We start from the raw sequence: 14,459 nt of genomic DNA on the forward strand, positions 1-14,459 counted from the left end.
ATATTGTGTGGTGGGTTTGGCTGAGAAAGAGGGACCGACCCAAAGTCGCCCAGCCAGCTTTCGTACCTAAGGTGGGACTACAACTCACTGTCTCCTGGCGGTTGGCTCAAAGTCACCCAGCTGGCTCTCATGCCTAAGGCAGGGATATACTGAGCATCTCCTGGGGATTGGCCCCAAATCATTCCGTGAACTTCCATGCCTAAGGCAGATCTAGAACTCACCATCTCCTGGGGATTGACTCCAAGTCACCCAGCTGGTTTTCCTTCCTCAGGCGGAACTAGAACTTACCATCTCCTGGTTTCTAAGCCAGCACCTTCATTGGCTGGGGTTTGGTGTGTGTTTTGTGTTTCTTTGTCTCATAGTGTTTCTTCGGTTTGTTTATAATGTAAGCGACATAGAGTCACTCTGGGCTTGGGCAGCCTTAAATCAACACATGAGCAAAGACATAAACAAGCATTTAGTGGACAGCAGCATCTTCAGGCCTTCAGCCCACATTACGGGGCACCTTTTAAGAGCCGTTGTTTACTTTCATTGCGGCATGAAATGAATGTGCCGGTTGGCCTTCAAAACCCAACCGTTCTAAGAGAGCTTGTCAAAAGTCTTGACACTTTGACATGCTTGCCGCTGCCCTCCTCGTGTTCATCTTGGCACAGGGTGCATTGAGAGATGGGGAGGGGGGGGGAACTGCCAGAAAATAACATAATTAAGGAGAAAAAGAAGGAAAAGGAGCCACCCTGCTGGGGTGGCAGAGGAGCGGCTGGCTTAATTACTTGTGATTTCAAGATAGAATGTCAGTTTTTGAAGTGGCAGCTGTAGATCTTTTCTGATCTCCTCCTTTGCTGGAGGTTGCAAGCTCTTCAGTTGTTGTATGACTTTCAAGAGCTTTAAAACATGATTGTTTAAAAAAATTATTCTGCAAGTAAGATGCAGTAGGTTTTCTTTGCTTTAACAACTCCTCCTCCTCCTCCTTCTCCTTCTTCTTCTCTTTTTTCTCCTCCTCCTTTCCCTCCGCTTCCTCTTCCTCTCTCCTCCTTCTCTTTCTCCTCTTCCTCCTCCTCCTCCTTCTCTTTCTTCTCCTCCTCCTCCTTTTTCTTCTTCTCCTCCTCGTCTTCCTCCTTCTCTTCTCCTCCTCCTCCTCTTCCTCCTCCTTCTCCTTTCTTCTTCTCCTCCTTGTCTTCCTCCTTCTCTTCTTCTTCCTCCTCCTCCCCCCTCCCCCTCCCCATGTCCTTTCTCCTCTCTCCTTTGCATAAAAACTGAGAATGATGGGATTGCAGTCCAACACAGCTGGAGGGCATCAGACCAGCAAAGATTGATGTACACCAATGAACAATGAATCTTGGATTTTCTATTACAGGGTAATTCTGTTTTATATCAAGATAGAGAGGGATGCTTTTGGTAGTGGTTCGAATAATTACCATAATCTTCCTTCTTTGTGTTGATATAAAGGAGCACCGTGTCATGGGGGGGGGAGGTAATGCTGTCATTTCACTGTAGAAAAAAAGTAATCCCCTTTACTCATCCTGACTTGAATCGATGTGAACAGATTTCTGTTAAAAAAAAAAAAATGAAGCATTTTCAGTTCTGAGCTAAATAAAATTCACTGTTCCTTTCTTCTCTCTATTCTGTTCTTTATCTCAGGCTCTTCTTAAAACGACCTTCTCTCTTTCTGTTTTGGACCTTGTTGCTAATCCCCCAAAGTTGTTCTCAAAAAAAAAACAACTCTTGGTTAAAGAAAGAGGACGAGAACGAGAAGACGTACCTCTTTCTAGTTATGTCTTTTTTAAAAGAAAAAAAAATTGTGGGCTGGATGTGTAATGAGCTGATGAAGGAAAGAAAAGCACTCTGATTTTCTTTAATTGGGCAACTGTGTATCCGAGAAATTTGGTCTTCGTTTATCTCCAGATCATCCAAACCCTCATTTTGCAGCTTGCTCATCATCTGCAACAGTAATTAGTACCACACACTTAATTAGGTGCCATCAAGATGGATTCTAATTGCATGGGCAAATTCCCATTGCTTCCACCTGTGTCTAACGTTTCTCTTCGGAGCGTAATTCCACATGTTTTGGTTCCCATCCTTCCATTCTATTGATTATCTCCTACTACTACTTCCTTCTTCCTGACCAAGCATAATCCCTTTTTCCCATCCCTCATTTACCCTCACTGCATTCCCAGAGTATGCAAGAAGTGTTTGTCATGTGGAGGTTCACAAGGAAGATCTGCATAAAATGTTCTCCACTTATCCAGAGATGCTGGGCTCATATAAGCAAATGCAGATTTACAATTTTATTGATTCCTGCCTGAACAAAAAGCGTCATAAACTTTCTGCCTCACACATATGCAGAAAGGCACTTGGTTGTTTTTAAAATCATTATTATGTAACCTTTATACCTTTGTGACTGAGATGGCCTATAAATCAACCACATCAGTAATCCATCCATCCATCCATCCATCCATCCATCCATCCATCCATCCATCCATCCATCCATATACATATGTTCATATCTAGTTCAGAGGTCTAGCTGGCTAGGCTACATATGAATTTTGGAATTGAGGTGGTAGCACTAGCAATAGCCCTTAGACTTATGAGGGTGAAGGTTCATTTTCCGAGCTTGTGAGTTGGTTTCCAAATGTTTCATGCCAGGCTAGGTAACATCTTCAGCAGAGTTTAGGGACATTCCACCCCACAAGCTCAGAAAATGAACCTTCACCCTCATCCTATACCCAAACTATAGATATTCACCACTATTACTTAGACTTATATACCACTTCATAGTGCTTTACAGCCCTTTCTAAGCAGTTTACAGAGTCAGCATATTGCCCCCCCCCAACAATCTGGGTCCTCAGTTTATTGACCTCAGAAGGATGGAAGGCTGAGTCAACTTTGAGCCGGTGAGAATCTAACTGGAGTGAGCAGTGAGTTGTGAAAGCTGGACCATAAGAAAGGCTGAGCGCCAAAGAATTGAGGCCTTTGAACTATGGTGCTGGAGAAGACTCCTGTGAGTCCCCTGGACTGCAAGGCGTTCAAACCGGTCAGTCCTAGAGGAGATCAACCCCGACTGCTCTTTAGAAGGCCAGATCCTGAAGTTGAAACTCAAGTTCTTTGGCCACCTAATGAGAAGGAAGGACTCACTGGAGAAGGGCCTAATGCCGGGAAAGATTGAGAGCAATAGAAGAAGGGGACGACAGAGAATGAGGTGGCTGGATGGAGTCACTGAAGCAGCAGGCGTGAGCTTAAATGGACTCCAGAAGATGGTAGAGGACAGGAAGGCCTGGAGGAACATTGTCCATGGGGCCATGATCAGTCGAACATGACTTCACAACTAACAACAACAACCTAAACCTACCATGTACAGAATTTCGATCTATATATGTTTCCAAAATAGTATAGTTCCTATTCACTATTGTTGTTTGTAAGAAGGCTTGAACAATCCCAATTTGACTGGCTTTTCTTGCTTCCTACTACTTTTCCAATTGAGCGTCACTGCTTTACTATCATGTTTTAAGAAGCTTCTCTTGGGTCTTCATAAAAAATCTTCTCTCTGGTATTTTTCCAATAGCAGCAGAAAATGACATCAACCAGGACATTCTCTGGCTTTATGGTCTCTTTTGAGAGGGCCCACACATATTCCCCATTTCATCCATGACCATTCACGCTGTAGTACAAATACACATCACAGGGTATATTTATAAGAGCCAAACAGCTATAATCAGTGGGTGCGATAACTAAATCGTAACACTGGTAGCAGTATGATAGACATTCTAGCTGATAGTCTTCTCTAGGGAGCAGTCAGCCTTTATTTGATCTAGAACTAATTGACTGTTTCTTTCTGCAGTCTGCAGTACTCTTACTTACCACTTCTGCCACCATAATTCAGAGGCATCTATTTTCCCTCACTCTTTTTTTAATGCTCAGCTTTCACAGCCATAGATTAGTAGTGGGGAAAAAATACTACTTGAAGTATTCTAGTTTGCTTGTTACTGAACTGCCTTATCCATGTAATTCCTGACTGCAAGTGACAGCTTGGGTGAGTGGGCAAATACAGACCAGCTTTCTGGAACAGGACAGCATCATAACATTTCTGTTGGAGAAGGCATAGAAGCTCCATTCAGTCATTTTTAGTTGGGTACAAGTGGGAGATGTACTGGAATTTTTTTATGTCAAATTTTAATCTGAACTAGAGTAGAATTAGGTGGTTTGTGAAAATAATGTCTCTCTGAAAATCATATCCTTGAAGCTTTGGTCTAGTTTTTATGGCTCATCCTCATGACATCTTTCCCTTGAGTGACTAACTCTTTCTTGAGGGCAAAAACACACAATTTTGTCTCAATAGAAGATAATATTTGTAGCTCGGCATTGAACTGTGGAGACCTTGGTACTCTCTGAGTTTGATTGCTTTCTTGCAGACATTTCATTGCCTGATTTACTAACATCTTCAGTCCTAGTGAGTGTGGGGTGATTTATATACAAATGACTCGCTCGGTTACTGTTGGTGGGAGTGTTCTTGGTGGTTCCCTGATCAGGCTACTGTTTACTGAATTGGTAATTCCTTGATCAGGGTATTTACTGCTTGGTATTCATCTCTGCTTTCCTGGGCGTGGATTGCTGATCTTGTGGTCTTTTAGTTTTCGATTGTCTCTTTTGAATGGTAACACAACCTTGTCCTCATCTCATTCCCAGCCTACCACAGAGGCAGCCTTAGAAACACCTTTTCTTGGTCTGTCGTCAGAAGTTGTGTCTTCTGTTTTCTGCCGGCCTACTGGTGCTGTTCAGTTCATCTGCTGCATTCAAACGCTGAATTACGGGAGATTTATTTATTTGCTGGTAGAGAGTGGAATGCTGGCTGCATGAATAATGAACACCCAGAAGCCACAGAGAGATTTATTTATTTATTTGCTGGTAGACAGTGGAATGCTGGATACACAGATAAAGAACACCCAGAAGTCACAGAGAATCTGCTGAACTTCCTGGAATGGCACTTCGGAGAGGAAAACAGTGGTGGAGGCGGTGTTGTTACAAAAGTCCACTTGCGGAAACGTTGTGTCTGCAAAGACCCACCCAGAGAATACCCCAAAGATCCTTTTTCATGAGGCAACTGGACTTTCTTGTTTTTCTTTGAAGACATTTCATTTCTCATCCAAGAAGCTTCTTCAGCTCGGCTAGATCACAAATTTGCACTACTTAAGTGGCCCTGAGGACACAGGTAAACCTCCAAATGGCCTCAACGATTCTCTAAAAGAATGCAAATGACCAGCTGTCTGCAGGGAATATAAATCTTTCCATTCCCCACCATCCTGTCCAGTTGCCTCATGAAAAAGCATCTTTGGGATAACCATGACCTGGATGACTGAGAATCCCCATCGACACCCAGAGAATAGAAAGCAAATGGCACTTGCTTTCCCAGGATGGGTGGGAGCAAGAAACTCAGAAAGGGTTCTCTCTAAGAATTCCATCTGTAAAGGTGACAGTGGGAGAATTTACTTTCAGAGTTGCAAGAATAACGTTAGCTTTGTTAAGTAAACTAAGCAGGAAACACAACGAGATAAACGAATTGTACTTTATGGTAATACTGCATTAACAGTATTTTGCATGTCTCCCACTGTCATCTTCTGGACATGGGCATCAGGACTTCTGGGCAGCACTTGTAGCATTCTCAGTTGTAAGAGTGGTAGCCCTCTGCTTTTCTATGAATCATAAAACCTTTCTGCCATAAATTAGTGGCTCAATTGCTGAGGAATCCCTGAAATTGCCATGGAAACTTTAAGCCCTTCAGAGGATTCTGAGATAGGTTGCAAGGTGCACACTCAGATCTCATGAGCCATGCATCCTGGTCTACGGTGCATCCATAAACACAGCATAACATTCTGGCACAGCCTGCAGAGAAGAGATAATTTGGAGCTGGCAAATGTTTATTTCAGGAAACTTCATTCGGCCCTGCTTAATTTCTTTGACTCGGAATCCTAATAACTTCCCAAAGAACCACGTTATAGAGCCAGTTAAAACTTGGGGTATGAAGAGATGGATCAATGAATCACACAGTTTGATAATTCTGCATGTCTTCTTCTGCTTTCTTCTCCCTGGGGTAGTGAAGTTATCCAATCGTTATGTGGGGAGGTCACGGCTGCTTTAAATTTCCCTCACTTATTTATGGACAGGTTTGTTTAGCTAGGACATTAATCTTATGTCTTGTAGGAATTTTTTATGCAATGTTTAACAGAGACAGCAGAGATCCTGCCAAAGAATTCAACAACACTCCGAATAATTTTCTGACTCCTTTATTAGGATATTTTCTGCAAGCATATGCCATTCACATGTGCACAATATAGTCCTTGAAAAGGAAGAAAAACAGTGGAGAAGAGATAAAAAGACAACATTCTCCTCTTCCATTGTCCTAGTAGAGGAAAGAAATGTGGGAAATGATTCAGAGGTCATGTGAGAGAAACTCTCAATCTTTCCAAAGCTCTGTGTTCATCTTTTTTACTCCGTGGATCAAAGTATCAGTGCTGATTCTCAAAACAAGTGTTCATTTTCACACTTTGTTCCCGCTTTGTACATTTTCTTTTCTTATTTAAAGTTTTCAGTTCCTTTCGTTAAGGAGATGAAAATCTGCTTATGGTTATTTAGCAGGCAATCATGATAGACAGACAGATCTTTCCTTTAGCCTGTTTCTGTTTATCAGCTCTAAAATTGTGCCCGTTGATGATTAAGTCTGTATACTGTACTTCAGCTCACATTTTGTTCTTCCCTTTCTCGCCTTTTCTGGTTAGCAAATAAAACAAGGGCCTAGATGCAGCACTGTAGGATCCAGAGAGAATACAATAGGAGGATAGATATAGAATAAACAGAATAAACAATGAAAACATATACTTAACCACCCGTTCATTTGGTGATTGAAGTCAATACCAGCTCTGAAAAAAGTGACTTACAAAAGCCTTTACAACTGTTGCATCCCCCAGTCATATGATTGGAATTTGGGCGCTTGGCAACTGGCGTGTACTTGCGACGGTTCCAGCACCCCAAGGTCATCATTTGCAACCTTCCCAGCTGGCTTCCAACAAGCAAAGTCAAAGGGCAAAAAAATGTCATAAAACTGCCTGCGACTCATTTAACAACCACTTTGTTTAGCAGTGGAAATTCTGTCCCATGTTTGGTCGTAAGTCAAGGACTATTGGTACACTGTAAAAGTATTGCTCCTTGGAAACTACAGTTAGTCCAAAATGCCGTGGTCTGCCTATTTGGGGGCTCTGGAAAATGAGGCCTATAACACCCGTTTTATAGACCTGGCATTAGTTGCTGATCAGTGTCCAGGCACAATTTAAGATGCTAATTTAACCTATAAAACTCTTTGAAGTTCAGTACTAAGATATCTGGCCAGTTATTTAAAATAATGAGTGAGAAACTGCTGCAAATCTTACTTTTTTAAGGCTTTCTGGGGGCTGGAGTGAAAGAGCACCGCTCCAGCTTCTTCTGGCCCCATCCTTGTTGCCATTTCAGAAATGGTGGAAGATGGGATTGTTCTGAAGAGCCGTCTCCTAATTTTATAACCCCCATCTTTACCGTCATTTTCTTTTCATTTAGGTGGCTTTGGTTTCGTTATTTTTGTCACGATTCATTAGGTTTGCACATTTCTTTAAGGCATGTTACTGCGGTTGTTTGGATTGGCCTTTTTATATTCTGGGTAAACTGTTGAGCGTCTTTTTTTGATTGCGATGAGATACAAACGTGTTTACTAAACGATGCAGAAATATTGTACGGAGAATACATTTCACATCAGCCTTCTCTTCCCTTCGTCACTAATCTCGTGGTCCTTCAAGGTTGTTCTTGATTTGCAATTTTAGCTTCAGCGATGGATGCGGTATAAAGATGGTATCTCGTTTAGCTTTTGGTTCCTACTGTCTGCAACCCTTTCAATCGATGGGCCCTATCCCAATTCCCCTTAGCCGTTTTGACACGAGTGAGCAAACGGAGGATTTTTTGCGCTCATACGTGTAAAATGTTCTGGAAAAACAATAATGCCTTTGAAGTCTCTGCATCTTGTACCAGAAAGCCGCTTTCCCTGGGTGCGTTGTAGCAAGGACGCTGTGCTGATTAAACAGCACAGGAGTTTAAGAGGCAGGGAAATGGCAGTTTGCCAACTAAGATAGAAAATGTTTGCCTTTTGCTTGGCGAATGAGTGAACAGGGAGAGTTAACAAGGGCTTGGTGGGGAATTTAAGGGGCGCGCCGAACAAATGTTCTCTTTGAGTCAAGACTTTACTTGGATAAGCTGAGTGCCTGAGAAGGAAACAAGAAGGAATACAAGCTTTTTCGCAGGTGTTGTTCGGTGAAATCAAAGTTGAATGGCCAGGAGACTCTACATGCCATTTTATATGGGGGTCCTTGGTGCTCTCTGAGCCTGGTTGCTTTTTTTGCAGATGTTTCATTACCCAACTCGGTACCATGATCATGCTAAAATCTGCAAGAAAACAGCCAAGCTCAGAGACTACCAAGTACCCCCCTCCCCACCCCCCATTTCAACCCCAAGCTACAAATATTCTCTTCTATAAGCAGCAAAAATGGCAATTAAATTCCAACTGCCATTAACATCCGTGGAGCCCAAGGGATTCGGCTTCTGCTGTATATGCCTCAATTAGGGTCCAAGACCTGTTGAAATAGCTCAATCCAAAATTTCTAAGATTTATTCTTCAAGTACAGTACCTTGGAATATCCAGTGGTGGGATTCAAATAGGTGAACAACCAGTTCTCTGTGTGGCTGCCGCTTCCGGAAGTCCATTCTGGGCCTGGGCAACAAAAAAAATGGGTCTGCTGAACTGATGCAAACTGACTGGCTCCCACCACTGAGAATATCTCTTAACTCTTTACTGCATCTGGAATTTGGATTTGACTCAAGTGAAGTCTTTCAACTCAGATTCTGAATTCATTAATTTTCCAAGAGGGAACATTAGTCTCTTTCACCCTCTTGGATAAGGATACTGATCTTGACTTCAGGTGGCATGACTTCTCAGCATGTAAAGTAATCTCTAATATAATTCTGAACATAGCCATATTTTTAATCAGCTTTCTACAGTTCATGATATTGGAACACCATGCCACACATGGACTTTTATTTTTCTGACTTTTCTATTCTATCTTTGTCTTTTTATTCATTCTTAGCTTGGTGCTTGCTCATTTACATTGATCTTATTTATTTGGTCTCAGTCCATAAATAAAATGCAGACAATCAATAGTCTTGACTGTACGTTCTCAGTGCTTAGAATTTAAGAAATAAACAAGATGAGTTTCATTTCTTAGTAAGGAAGGGTAATATAGCAATAACTTTCACAGAGACTTGGTTGGGATGACTTCCATAATTAGAATAGAGCAATTAAAGAGTGCAATTTGTTCAAAGGAAAAGAAGCAATAGAAACAGGACAACTTGTTACAGTGTATTCTCTCTCTGTACATGTATATGTATATCTCTGATTTCATTCAAAACACGAATCCTGGGTAGAGCCATACTATAAAAACAAATAAAAATGAATACCAGGATAAAATTCAAACTAAAAATGTTTAATCAAGTGCCAAGCTTTCGTCAGTCAGCACTACCGACATCATCAGGGCTTGAAACAGGTTGATGGGAGTCTCTTTTGTAGCACTGGACCAATGACGTGGTCCAGGAGTCGTGCGCAAAAACTGGCCAGTGCTATAAAAGAGACTCCCATCGACCTGTTTTAAGCCCTGATGATGTCGGTAGTGCTGACCGACGAAAGCTTGGCATTTGATTAAACGTTTTTAGTTTAAATTTTATCCTGGTGTTCGTTTCTATTTGTTTTTATAGTATATGTATATGTATATCTATATCTATATGTTGAGAAAAGTAGTCAAACACGGGGATAAATATAAAAACAACTGTTTAATAAACTAGCAACTGTTTGATAAACTTAGCTTTATCAGTTTTTATATTTATCCCGGTGTTCGACTACTTTTCTCAACATGAATATACCCGGGATTTGCATGTTTAGTATAATTAGAGACAAATATGTATATGTATATGTATATAGGGTGTGTGTGTGTGTGTGTGAGGCAAAAGCATTTAAAGATTTATATACCTCTCCATAATGCTTTACAGCACCCTTTCAGTGGTTTACAATGTCAGCATAAATGAAGAGCATCTGGTCATCCCAAAAGGCAACTGGATTTTCAGTTCTTCAGTTCTGAACTGAAGAAGCTTCTTGGATGAGAAGTGAAAGAAAGTCCAGTTGCCTTTTGAAAGTTGTCTTTGGGACAATCATAACCTGGATGGCTGAGAATCTCTATAGACACAAAGAGCATCTGGGTTAAAATAAATCAAGAAACAATAGAACAGAATAGGTTTTGGTGTTATCTGGCATTAGCTGCCCAGCCAAGGAGAAGTTCTGTACAATGTCTTCCAAAATCAATCCTTCAAAAAAACATGAAATCGTCATAATGGGAGGCATCAATTACCCAACATCTCCCATACATGGTCCTGTCCTACCTTTCTTACAACTGTCTCTTTCTGGGGCAAGGGAGGATGCAAGGCAATCATGAGCTGTCCTAGATATAATGCTAATCATTAGGGAGGACTTAGAAGAGGAAGTGGAAGTATCAGAAAAGTGACTTAGAAGAGGAAGTGGAAGTATCAGAAAAGTGACCCTCCATGTCAAAGTTTTAAGTGGAACTACAACTGTGTGATCTCAAACATGTACCTTGGACTTCACATTTAGTGGCTTTCAAGCATCTCTGAGCCTTGATATGTTGGATCTAAAAACAGGAGAAGCAGGATGGGTAAGAATTCCCAAAGAAAGCAGGATTAGCACCACAATTGTAACAAGATCAACGAGGGAGAAGGAGTAAATGACAGCAAAAGCCAGTGTGGTCACACACACAAAAAAAAGAACTTAGTAAAAATCTAATTTTGTTTTTTAAAAAAAAAAAACACAGAGAGAAGAAATTGAAAGAAGGTCAGGACACAAAGAAAAAGTGCAGATTGGTAGCCTCGAACTGTAGAGCTGGTGTCAGGCAAGTGAAAGCTCAGAGTTGGATGAGGTTAACAAAGGATGCTAAAAATAACAGGAAGGGCTTCTTTAGATAAATTCAGAATGAAAGAAAAAGAGGGGAAAAAAAACCCCAGTATATTAGCTGCTCAGTGTCAGTGGCAAAATGTAAAAGCAAGAAGGGAAAAAAAAAAAAACAGCTACACAGCTCCCAAAAGGGGAAAAATAACACCCCCCTTGTCCAATCAAGAAGTATCAAAGGGCGAGGTGAAGGGTATGATTTTAAATTTCCAGAACCTGAAAAATTGTAGCTTAGATTGCTGAGAGTCAGTTTGGTGTAAGGGTGAAGGCATCGGGCTAGAAACTGGGAGACTGTGATTCCTAGTCTTGCCTTAGGCGTGAAGGTAGCTGGGTGACCTTGGGCCAGTCACTCTCCCTCAGTCCCAGGCAGCAGGCAATGGCAAGTTGCTTTTGAGAAAGCTTGTTAAGAAAACTGCAGGGACTAGTCCAAGGATCATTGAAAGAACTAGCTGGTAGTCTGGCCAAACCTTTTATACTGCATTATCTGCTAAATCCTGGACAATTAAGTTAATATCAGATAAACAGATGAGAAAAAAATATTGTCCTAGTTCAGTGGTTCTCAACCTGTGGGTCAGGACCCCATTTGGGGTCGAACGACCATTTCATGGGGGTCGCCAAACAATGCAGTCTGCCATTTTCCCCCTCTTTTCCTTAGCTATGCTACTCCCTTTTATTCTATTGGCTTTTGAAAGCCAATAGAATAGACTCTCTTGAATAGAGTCTAATTCTATTGGCTTTCAAAAGCCAATAGGAATTGTCCAGGCTGTCTCTGCCCTGCTGAGCCCGCCAAAAGTCCCATTCTGCAAACGGTGCTGCACCCGTTGAGTAGTCCTCGACTTACGACCGGTTGAATAGTCCTCGACTTACGACCGGTTGGGGGTCGCGGCATTAAAAAGGTTGAGAACCACTGTTCTAGTTTCAAAAATGGGGGGGAAAGAAAGATGTATCCATGACTCCATATACCAGTGATGGTGAACCTTTTAGAGATCGAGTGCCAAAACTGCAACCCAAAACCCACTTATCATCGTCGGCTGCTGGGTGGGCGTGGCTGCGGTGGTAACGGCAGACTGGGTGGGATTAAAATGTTCAATCAATCAATTCCAACTTTGCAAGATCTCTTTTTTCCCACGAGAAGCTGAAATTGACTAATTGATTGAATCTTTTTTTTTTTGTACACAGCGGCGGAGGCCTAAAGCGAAAAGGTTTTATAAAACCCAGCTGAAGGCCTAGGACTGGGGCGACGGTGCGCGTGCCCACAGAGAGGGCTCTGAGTGACACTTCTGGCATCCGTGCCATAGGTTCGCCACCACTGCCATATATCATAACCCAACCATGCCCAGGCACACAACCTATAAGCCCTTCAGTGTATCTGCAGGTGTATTTCTGAGATAGCCACCGTTAATTCTGGAATGGTACCTCATGAGAGCATCAAAAATGGAGACTACAAACTCTCAACTAGGAGTAGACAAACGTCCACTAAAACTTTGCATTTTCTTCTCGCTCCAAAGCAGTCAGAGTACGTCTTCTGCTCTGTGCTCCTGCCAATCCATCATGCTTTCTATAGCATACTTCTACCACTTTCTCATTTCCTCTCTCTTTTCTAAATCGACATTCTGCATTTGGTGATTAAAAAACGTTTATTCATTAAATGTCTTTTCCCATCCATCTCACTATCTAAAGTGATTCTGGGCGGCTTAGAATGCAATGATATATCCAGTCCTCAATCTTTTGAAGTATTTTGTCTTTGTATTTTTTTTTTTTAATTTGTTCTTCTAACGTGCAATTAAAATTCTCAGGAGTAAACATCTCAGCTTGCTAGGATCTTTTATTTGTTTGTTTGTTTTTGTTGTTGTTCTCTAAATGGCCTCCCTTTCTATTGCAACTTCCAACCTGAGCTCTTAGCAGTGGTGAAACATACGTTTCAAACTAAGGTTGATGAAGAGACCTTTACACGTACAATTTTCACCCCTCTGTTTCTTTGAGCCAACATAATACACTATAGTCCTGTTCTAGTTCATTCTGTGTGCACCAGTTTTGGGACAGCGAATACATTCAGCTAATCCTGCAGTACCCGCAGAAATGTTAAAAATGGGATTATAATCATATTCACATGAACATATGCTCAGTCTCTTAGGTGTCTGAAGTCTCAGTCTCTTGACTCTGCACTCTTTCAGTCAAACTGATTAAAATCCCCATTCCGCTGGAAATTGGGGGTTAGAGTTCGCAGGAATATGTGTCTGTGTATGTATATGCATAAGCTTATGTGCATGTGTGCTTTTGGAGAACAGCTGGGTTAAAATAAGCAGCTGGGTTATAACAAATGGAGAAAGAATAAAACTGATATGGTTGGTGTCATCTACTATTCAAAGGAAGGCATAGTTGCATATTTGCATTGGAAAACATGAAAACGTGATTTTCATTCATCAAAGAGTTTACTAGAAGACTATAGGTAATAATAAAAAAAGGAAGCCCTGGATTTAAGTCATAGTATGTTTTGCTTAGTTCTGGGATAATTTGGGCCTGGAGGTTTTTATTGGTCTTTTCCCATTTCACGAAAGTACATTGGAAAGGAATGTGTAAAGTGGCCTTGATTCAAATCAATTTGGGAAACGATTCAATTCAATGTGGATTTTCCAACTGATCCATGTGTCAGTGACCTTCCAATGAATGCATCCAATCGAGTCAAGTGAATCACATCATCTTCAAACTGAATCCCAAAATAAAATATACCCATTAACCTACTTTTTTAATGCCAGGTGAATTCACCAGGCTTAATACTACCAGGAAACGTGACTCTGTACTGAACAGGTCTTATCATTCGAGTCAACTTTCCTTTAAGTCAGTGTTTCTCAATCTTGACAATTTTAAGGCATGTGGACTTCAACTCCCAGAATTCCACAGCCAGCATTGCTGGCTGTGGAATTCTGGGAGTTGAAGTCCACATGCCTTAAAATTGTCCAGGTTGAGAAACACTGCTTTAAGTTGAGCTCAGTTCTTAGTGATGTCACATCCACACAGCTTCCATGGCAATTCCAATATGGGAATGGGTTCCCATTACATTCTTCCCGGATCTTTCTCCAGTAAGTCCAGCTTCAACCCTGGGGTGTATTGTGGTGTCCCGTCTAAACCCCAACCCTACTTAGCTTCAGAGCCCAAATATTAAGATCCTGCAAGGCTATAAACACACAGCAGCTGATGATCTTTCAATCCAGACTCTTCGGTCCAATCTCTCCGAACTGCCTGCGCTCATCACCCTTCCTGTTAAGTCAATCTCGACCTCAATGCAACACAACTTCCCTTCCCTTCCAATCTTCCCCCCTCAAGGAGAAGTTCTGCAGCAGTGGCAGGAGTAGAAGGAGGAACAGACTGGCTGCACTCTCTGCCT

The 14,459-nt window shown here is 41.6% G+C and overlaps 1 protein-coding gene across 8 annotated transcripts in view; it reads left to right on the forward strand.

Moving 5' to 3' along the window:
- Window positions 1-14,459, forward strand: part of ADGRB2 (adhesion G protein-coupled receptor B2) — a 202,711-nt gene that overhangs the window by 140,508 nt on the left and 47,744 nt on the right. The gene's annotated exons all lie outside the window — the stretch shown is intronic.

Source organism: Crotalus tigris, unplaced genomic scaffold (genome assembly GCF_016545835.1).
Source record: "Crotalus tigris isolate CLP2741 ecotype Arizona unplaced genomic scaffold, ASM1654583v1 scf7180000017614.5298720, whole genome shotgun sequence".
NCBI classification, from domain to species: Eukaryota; Metazoa; Chordata; class Lepidosauria; order Squamata; family Viperidae; genus Crotalus; species Crotalus tigris.